Below are 10,331 nucleotides of genomic sequence, written 5' to 3' on the forward strand. Positions count from 1 at the left end.
CAAAAGCTACCTCTTTATTCCTCAACTTCTTCACTTGCCGGTCCAAAATCTCAATCGGTACCTTTTCATAAGAAAGGTTCTCATCAACTCCTAAACCCTCTAAAGGAAGCATGGACACCGGATCACCAATGCACTTCTTGAGCATGGAAACATGAAACACCGGGTGAACCGGAGCCAACTCATTTGGCAAGTCCACTTCATATGCAACTTTCCCAACACGTTTCAAGATTTGGTATGGTCCCACATACCGGGGACTAAGCTTCCCTTTCTTGCCAACCTCATCACACCTTTCATAAGTGAGATTTTCAAGCAGACCCAATCACCAGCCTCAAATTCAAGATCCCTCCTTCTAACATCGGCATATGATTTTGCCGACTTTGGGTCGTTTTCAACCTTTCTCTAATAAGTCAAACTTTTTCAATGGCATCGTAAACTAGTTCAGGACCAATTAGGGCAAATTCACCTACTTCAAACCAACCAACCGGAGATCTACACCTCCTACCATATAGTGCTTCAAACGGAGCCATGGCAATGCTAGAGTGGTAACTATTGTTGTAGGCAAATTCGATCAATGGAAGATGGTCGTCCCAATTACCCTTGAAATCAATCACACACGCCCTCAACATGTCCTCTAAGGTTTGAATGGTGCATTCTACTTGACCATCCGTTTGAGGGTGGATAGTGGTACTAAGTTTAACATTGGTACCAAGCCCTTGTTGGAATGCCTTCCAAAAATATGAAGTAAATTGAGCACCCTGGTCCGAAATGATAGACAAAGGAACTCCATGCAACTTCACTACCTCTTTGATGTACAATTTGGCATAGTCTTCCGTCGAAAAAGTAATCTTAATGGGAATGAAGTGGGTTGATTTAGTCATCCTATCAACAATGACCCAAATAGAATCATGTTGCCTTTGAGTACGAGGCAAACCAACCCCAAAGTACATATTCACCTCCTCCCACTTCCGAGTGGGAATATTTATATCTTCCAATGAACCTCCTGGTTTTAGGTGTTCGACCTTAACTTGTTGACAATTTGGACATTTGGCCACAAAACCCGCTATATCCTTTTTCATGCCATTCCACCAATGGACTTCCCGTAGATCACAGTATATCTTGGTGGCTCCCAGATGAATAAAATATCGCGAACCATGTGCCTCTTCTAAAATTTGCTCTCTCAAGCTATCAACATTCGGAACACATAATCTACCTTGGTACCTAAGCACCCCATCTCCCCCTTGGGAGAAAACCTCAATGGACTTGTTGAGAACCGACTCATTCAATTCCATCAAAATAAGATCAAGATGTTGCTTAGACTTCACATCAACAACAAAAAATGATTCAGATCTATGATGAACATCCATGAATCCACCCTTGGCAGAATCCACTAGTTGGACACCTAACTAGGCCAATCTATGCACATCCCGAACCAATTCATTCTTCTCCTCTTCTACATGAGTCACACTACCCATGGACAATCTACTTAAAGCATCCGCAACTACATTAGCTTTGTTGGGGTGGTATAATACACTCATGTCATAATCTTTCAAAAGTTCTAACCACCTTCTTTGTCGGAGATTCAAATCTTTTTGGCTAAACACATATTGAAGGCGCTTGTGGTCGGTAAACACATCTACATGCACCCCATAAAGACAGTGTCTCCATATTTTCAAGGCAAATACCATCGCCGCTAGTTCGAGATCATGAGTTGGATAATTCTTTTCATGTACCTTGAGTTTCCTAGAAGCATAGGCAATCACCTTACCATGTTGCATAAGGACACATCCCAAACCCACTCGAGAAGCGTCACAATATACTACAAATCCATCGGTACCCTCAACACAGGAGCAGAGGTGAGTCAATCTTTCAATTCTTGGAAGATCTTCTCACAAGCCTCTGACCACTCAAATTTGGACTTCTTTTGGGTCAAAGCCATTAATGGAGAAGCAATGGATGAGAAGCCTTCAAAAAATCTCCTATAATACTTAGCCAAACCCAAAAAGCTTCTAATATCGGTGGGACTCAAGGGTCTAGGCCAACTCTTAACCGTATCGGTTTTCTTAGGATCAACCTCTATGCCCAAGCTCGACACTATATGACTGAGGAAAGCAACCGACCTTAGCCAAAACTCACACTTGCTAAACTTAGCATACAATTGTTGGTCTTTAAGGACTTGCAATACTATCCTCAAATGCTTCATGTGATCACCCTCACTCTTAGAGTAGATCCAAATATCGTCAATAAAAACGATCACAAACGAATCAAAGTATTGCCTAAACACCCTATTCATAAGGTCCATGAAAGCCACCGGGGTGTTGGTCAAACCAAAAGACATTACTAGAAATTCATAGTGACCATATCTTGTTCAGAAGGCCGTTTTAGGAATGTCAACCCCTCTCACCCTAAGTTGATGATAGCCCAACCTTAGGTCAATCTTCAAAAAGTAACTCGCTCCTTGTATTTGGTCAAAGCAATCGTCAATCCCAGGGAGTGGATACTTATTCTTAATAGTGACCTTGTTCAATTGGCAGTAGTCAATACACATCCTAAGGTATCCATCATTTTTCTTCACAAATAATATCGGAGCACCCCATGGAGATATGATAGGTTGAATAAAACCCTTGTCTAACAAATCTTTGAGTTGCTCCTTCAACTCTTTTAATTCGGCCGGAGCCATTCGATAAGGGGGAATGGATATGGGTTGAGTATCCGGCAAAAGATCAATGCCAAAGTCTATTTCCCGTTCAGGAGGAATGCCGGGCAAGTCATTGGGAAAGACTTTCTGAAATTCCCTTACTACGAGGACCGACTCTAAAGGAGGAGTCTCAGACTCAATGTCCTTAACTCTTACAATATGATAGATACAACCCTTAGAAATCATTTTACAAGCTTTTAGACATGAAATGAATCGACCTCTAGGGATTGAATTTTCCCCCTTCCATTCCAAAATGGGGTCAGTTGGAAATTGAAACTTTACTACCCGAGTTCTACAATCAATGGAAGCAAAACAAGCATGCAACCAATCCATCCCCAAGATTACATCAAAATCAAGCATGTCTAATTCAACCAAATCTACCAATGTGACTTTATGAGACAATGAAATGGGACAACTCCTATAAACTCTTTTAGCCACAACAGAGTCACCCACTGGGGTAGTAACCGAAAAGGGTTCTTCTAAGACAATGGGGAATACATCAAATTTCATAGCCACAAAAGGAGTAACAAAAGATAAAGTGGACCCGGGGTCTAATAATGCATAAACATCAATGGAAAATACTTGCAACATACCGGTAACAATGTCCGGGGACCCCTTTTGATCACTTCGGGATTGGAGAGCATAAAANGGGATTGAATTTTCCCCCTTCCATTCCAAAATGGGGTCAGTTGGAAATTGAAACTTTACTACCCGAGTTCTACAATCAATGGAAGCAAAACAAGCATGCAACCAATCCATCCCCAAGATTACATCAAAATCAAGCATGTCTAATTCAACCAAATCTACCAATGTGACTTTATGAGACAATGAAATGGGACAACTCCTATAAACTCTTTTAGCCACAACAGAGTCACCCACTGGGGTAGTAACCGAAAAGGGTTCTTCTAAGACATTGGGGAATACATCAAATTTCATAGCCACAAAAGGAGTAATAAAAGATAAAGTGGACCCGGGGTCTAATAATGCATAAACATCAATGGAAAATACTCGCAACATACCGGTAACAATGTCCGAGGACCCCTTTTGATCACTTCGGGATTGGAGAGCATAAAAATGATTCTTCTTGGGGGCATCGAAATTTGAGCCACTTGGAGGGACTTTCTTTCCCTCTTTCCTTCTTTCCCTATCTCCCTTGAACCTTTAGCATAGGGCAATCTCTCTTCAAATGACCACTCTTCCCACAACTAAAGCAACCATCCATGCCAACTTGGAACTTGCCTTCATACTTCCTGCCACACTTTGCACAACTAGGTCTTTCAACATAAGAGCCACCCCTATTGCCTCCTTGAGGCTTAGGGTTAGACATCCTATCTTTGTTAGGCCTTGGTGCATTGGAGGGGCCTTGGTTGGAAAACCTCTTTTGAACATTGGTTTGTCCTGAACCTCAAACTTACCTTTGGAAGAATTCCCATCATCGTTCCTTGCCCTTTTCACTTCTCTACCCACTTGCTTGAGCTTTTGTTCCTCTATTTGTTTGGCATGAACCATAAGTTGTGAAATGTTCATACTCGAAATGAGCATTGCCGAACGACACTCGTTTACCACCAAGTCGGATATCCCCATGATGAATTTGTTCATCTTAGCCCTAGAGTCCGCCACCAAGGTTGGAGCATGCTTAGACAATTAGGTGAATTTAAGGCTATATTCCTTCACACTTATACCTCCTTGGCGAAGGTTGATGAATTCTTGCATGTTTCTCTCCCTCAACTCTAGGGGGAAAACCTATCAAGGAAGGCCGTCTTGAATACTCCCTAATCAATTTGGCCCACTCTCACAAATCTCTCATCTTTCCATTGCTCATACCAAACTTGAGCTACGTTTTTCAATTGGTAGGCGGCCAATTCCACCTTTTCTCGAGAAGATACACCCATGGCATTAGCCACCTTAAGCACCTCATCTAAAAATCCTTATGGGTCCTCATCCACTTTAGAGCCATAGAAGGTAGGGGGATTCATTCTTGTGAATTCCCTAATCCTTGAAGCGGTTGTACTCACATTGGGGTTCACTTAAACTCTAGCATCCCTAGTGACTTGAGCCGTTAGAACATGGGTCAAGGTTTGGAGAGCCGATCTTATCTCCACATTGGTCATGCCCCTTCATCATTTGGAGCTAGAGGAACTTGAGCCCCTTGTTGACCTTGGGGAGGAACTCACTCATCATTAGCAACCTCCTCTTCCACTCTTCTTGCAACTGCTCTTCTTGTATTCATATTCCTATATGCACAAGAAAAGGGCTAGGAAAGAGGACTTCATAAAGTTAGGACTCCACAACACGACTAAATAGTAATGAAGGAAGTGAAAGTTCCTAAACATCTTATAGCCTCTTATTCATAAGTGTGACATACTTCACATTCATGAACAAGATTCTACTAGACGTGGTTCATGAGACATCAACCTAATTATTATCCCAAAACCTTATACTCTAATACAAAGTTTGTCACGACCCAGTAGTACCCCCTAGATGTAACACGACGTACTTGACCCCAAAGGGGTCTCATACAAGCCTCTAGCATCATCATAACATAAGACATAGAAATAATGCGGAAAATTTAAAACTTTTACAATAGAAGTCCAACTACATTTTTCATAAAGGAAAAATCATAGGAATCTAGACTTTGTCTCATAAACCATCTAAAACATAGGAATACGAAGTTTGGAACTTAGCCCTTTACATTAATAAAATTCTCAAAATAAGAAGTACAATAGAAACTAAGAAATGTATAACCCGTCCTCGAACTTTAGGACTCACCACAACTTGGAGATAGACAATCCAAGTCCTCTTCAAGAAAAGAGAATGTAAGACACCTAGCCAAAACCTACACTTATCAAAGAAGGGGTTAGCACAAATATGTACTAAGTATGGAAACATGCATAAAATCCTTGAATATGCTAAAAAGGACATTTTAGTTGAAAAGTATGCATTTGTCAAGTTTGGAAACCAACATGCATTTACAGTGTACATCACAAGCCAAAAATCACATTCATACTCATTTCATAGTAAAGCCATTACCTTAGTAACACCTAAGGAACACTTATGTAATGTGTGGTTGGCATCCCATAATACCAACCCTACTTAGTACCCTCTTGAAGCTACCTTGGTCATGCATATCATCTTTAGATGTCTCATTCATTATCTTCATTATATAGGGAAAGTAGCACTAATCGACATAGACCATGTGAGCTACATGGAATCCGGTGTTCTACCCCCACACCGAAAAACGAGTGTCCTACTTGCCTAAGGTAGAACTATCGTGATAGCTTTTAGGTGGATTCACTAGCTAAAGACCTATGTGGGCACATAGTTATGGGATAAAAAGATTGCTAATAGAAACCCGGACTTCTTGCGTAAAAGGTTTCCATTTCATGAGACAACCTATGTTGGGAAACCGGACTTGCTAAACATAAAAGCTTTCTATCTCATTGTTCATATCCTCTCGGTGCTAAGCCTATCTCCCTTTAAAAGTCATATTAAACCTTTACTTAGGTTTATGTTCAATAAAGAATGCACTAGGCACTCAAACCAACATTTATCATAATAGCTCATAGATTCATTAGGTGAGAATGTCCTTTTACTTTAGAATTATCAACATATGAGTAAACCTTTTACATTACCATTCCTAGTGTTTTCATGAGAACTAGCCATTCAATCAACACAACCACATCATCATCATCCTATACAAGTCATACATTGAACATATGTAAATGGTAAAGGGGAGAATAGACTTTCAACAATACATCAATATACACAATAGTCATAGGATCCTTTACCTTTTAAGTGAATCATAGGTTCACATACAATTTTCATCAATTATGAACAAACCTTCACAATTTACTCCCTTCAAGGGTCATAAACCAAGTCTCACAATCACACTTAGAAATACTACTTTAAGCATTAAATAAACAAGATTCAATACTAGATTAACATTGACATAATTCATAGTAATCATCTTGCATCAATACACCCATCACAATTCATGAAATTAGGGTCATGGGATAGTTCATGGGTTCATGGGGAGTTTTACAATAAAAATCACCATTAAATGTCAAATCATCCACAATATAAGACAAATAATATAATGAAATTGTTTTTAGGAAGAACCCATGGTTAGAATGAAAACCCTAATTTTTGAACAATATCCCAATTTTGAAATTTGAGTTGGAAGGGCTTCATGGAGAAAAGTGTTCCATGAATCAAGGTTCACATACCTTAATTGATGTTTTCCCACAAAATTGGAGTGAAAAACTTGGAGCTTGAACCCTAATCTTGACCTTATTCTTTGTTCTTCAATGGAGTATAGAGAGAGAATTTTTTGGGGGAGGGAAGTTGGTTGAGTTTGAGTTTGTGAGTTATAAGAGTTAAAAGGGTTGTTTAATAGTTAAAACTACTTATTTAAGTCCTAAATAACAAATTTAAACCATCTCTATATTTTAATAAATAAAATAGAACTTACCTAATTTAATTGTTCTTAGCAGATTTTAAGACAGCATGGCAGCCCCTACCTACGAGACCTTCACCTACGGACTGTAGGTGGGGTGACGCCACGTCCTGCACACTCATGCTTTGCATCAGAGAGGGGGAGGATCAAGGCAAGGTGAGGAGACTAAGTTTCAACCCACGACACCCACCTATGGTCCATAGGTTGGGTGACTCCACGTACTGCATAGTCGTGGTTTGGGTCTGAGACTTGGAGATTTGGGGAGCAACATGAAGAAACTAAGTGTTGACTCATGACCTCCACCTATGGGGCGTAAGTCAACCTAAGCCTTGTAGGTTGCATTTCGTAGGTGATACTGCCTTTTTGGCAGTTTTTAGTCAGCACCTCTTGGTCCTCCTCAAAGACCCTGGGCGGGGGGGAAGGAGGGTCCTAGGGGCTCATGTCTTGACGTTTAGAGAATAAAACCCTAGTACCAACTTAGGGACATCATTTTAGGACTATAATCTTACGTTCTAACTTCATTAGGCTACTAGACTACATGTTAGGCTCTAGCTTAGGTCATTAGATTTCCGGGATGTTAAATGACCAAGATCAAACGATGATAGAAGTGATAATTTTTTAGAGCAAAAAATCAGTAATTTTAGATGCTATAAGGGGCACAATGCTTTCCTTCTTGAAATGAGTGCAATACACTCTGTTTTTATAGACATGAATTAGAGTTCTTGGCTCAAGTATAGGCGGAATTCCAAGAAGCAAGAGAGCCGTTTTGAATTCATAATCTGCATGTGTGATTCTTCATTAGAGATTTGAAAAAGTATTTTGACTTCTTATTGACCAGATTAAATAGGAGAGATGTAAACAAGGGAGAGGAAGAAAGAGTTTGGCGTTTCCATGGGAAAGAGACGAGGCTTGCACGAAAATTGATAGACTAGGCTTTGTCCGTTGTTAGTGATCACTGAGGTTTTCTTGAAGAAGAAACAAAAGTGACCGTCCCTTTCGGATAAGGTGCCATTGTTGCATATCTTAGGAATAGGACGAGGTTTGGGCTGAAAATAGGCCTTTTGGGCCGAATTTTGGGCTCCTCTCTTCTTCTTATAAATTATTTATATATATATATATATTATAATTTACATAATTAAATATCAATATTACGACTTTACGTTATTTTAAAAATATTGATACAAAATATCAACTTATAATTAATTTAGAATATATGAAACTTGTAACGACCGGTTCCCGTCATTATGGAAAAGCCAATGGGGAAAAATTGGGCTAGAAAATTTTTGGGTAGTGACTTGGAAATTCCTAGACTAGTCCAAATTTGGATGAAATCTGAGTCAGGTGAGGTCTAGGGATATCTGATAATGAATGAGAGATTTAATTACAAGTTTGATCACATGAGTAGATAGCCAAGACGTTAAGAAACCCATACGGCTTTACGGAATCGAATTCGGGTGAGTAGAACTCCCGTAACTGATTTTAGCATGAAAGGGTAATTTTTGAACATCAAGGGTTGAAGGTATGTTGTGAAATGGGAGCTTGGAACTCAAATTCCAAGCAACTGTCTCCGTGCAAGCCGTCAGGACGGGGCCACTGTGGTGGGATGGGGTCCGCCATAGCAGGCCAATCGTGACTTAAATCAGGTAAAAACCCCAAAAATGTTATTTTTTTGCAAAAATTCATTCTTGAGAGCTAAGAGATGACCTAGGACAAGTTCTTGACAGTTTTCCACCTCTTCTAGCGCTAAGGGTAAGGTTTTTACTCCCCTAATCCATTTTTTGATCCGTAGAACTTAGATTCTTGGGTAATTATCATTGGGGTAGGGTTTTGACCTAAAGTTAATGGTGGGAAAAGCCCTAATTGAACATTAGGATATTGGGTTTGGCCATGGATATATAGATTGATTATTATCCAGGTAAATTAGGCCTCATTTATTAATCATTGTGTTAATTGTTTGTTTTTAGACCACAAACAAGCAGAAAGAATCCGTAAAGGGAAGGCTCAAGTGTCTTAAGAGGATTCAAGCTTTGTTTTGAGGTAGGTGATGGTTTGATTTCCTGTTTATGTGATATATGTCGGTAATTGCTTCATTATATGCATGCATCTATGTGAATGAGGCAATGTAGATCAAACCTAATGAAAATGAGCATGAATGGACAATAACATATCATGAACCTAATACTTAATTGTATTATTATGAGTAATGTTCATTATGAGTGTGATTGTGATTGTGGTTGTGCTGATTGGATTGGGTGTCACGTTCCGACACATATATTGGATCGGGTGTCACGTTCTGATATATATATATTGGATCGGGTGTCATGTTACGACAAACTAACAGTTTGGGTGTTGGTTCCATGAGAGGACCATTGTGATTATTACATCCATGTGTATTGATGTTGATATCGGGAATTGTATGTCGCTCTTGAATTGATAATTGAATTATGTATTCTGTATGTGTCGTGTTTACTATGTTGTAATTGCTTGCCTATGTTTCGCTTACTAGAATAGCCGCTTGGTCCTACCAATACACTGTGGTTGTGTACTGATACCGCACTTGCTCGTTCTTTGTTGAGTACAGGGCATCTTCAGGTGGCTACATATAGATCTAAGCTAGGAGATCAGTGATCAGGACCGGATTCTAGGGTGAGCCAGTTATTTCAGGTTGTCATGGCTCCTTCAATTTTGTTTAGTCCATTCCTTTCGGACTTACACTGTTCTAGTAGTTTTTCTTATGTTAATTTCGGGTTGTACCCTCTTCTTAGACTTGTTCATTTTAGTAATTTTGGTATAATGACTTTCAGGTTCTAGGGGTTGTTTTTCGCAATAGTTTGATAGTTGTTTTGGTTAAACTTCAGAGTTTATGGGAACTCCATATTTTTTTAGACATTTAAACCTGCTTCCGTATCTTTATATGTTCTAGTTTTCGCTATTTTGTTTAGTTGGGTTGTAGTAATGGTTCTCCTACCGGAGGGTTAATGCGGGTGCCAATCACGACGGTCTGGGTCGTGACAAAGTTAGTATCAGAGCCCTAGGTTCGTTGATCTTGTTGTATCAAAATGAGTCTAGTAGAGTCTTGTGGATTGGTACAGAGACGTCTGCACTTTTCTTCGAGAGGCTACAGGACTTTAGCAAATCTCTTTGTTCTACTCCTTTCGTGTTATGACTTGATTCAATTGG

The sequence above is a fragment of the Solanum stenotomum genome, chromosome 1 (assembly GCF_019186545.1).
Source record: "Solanum stenotomum isolate F172 chromosome 1, ASM1918654v1, whole genome shotgun sequence".
Taxonomy (NCBI): Eukaryota; Viridiplantae; Streptophyta; class Magnoliopsida; order Solanales; family Solanaceae; genus Solanum; species Solanum stenotomum.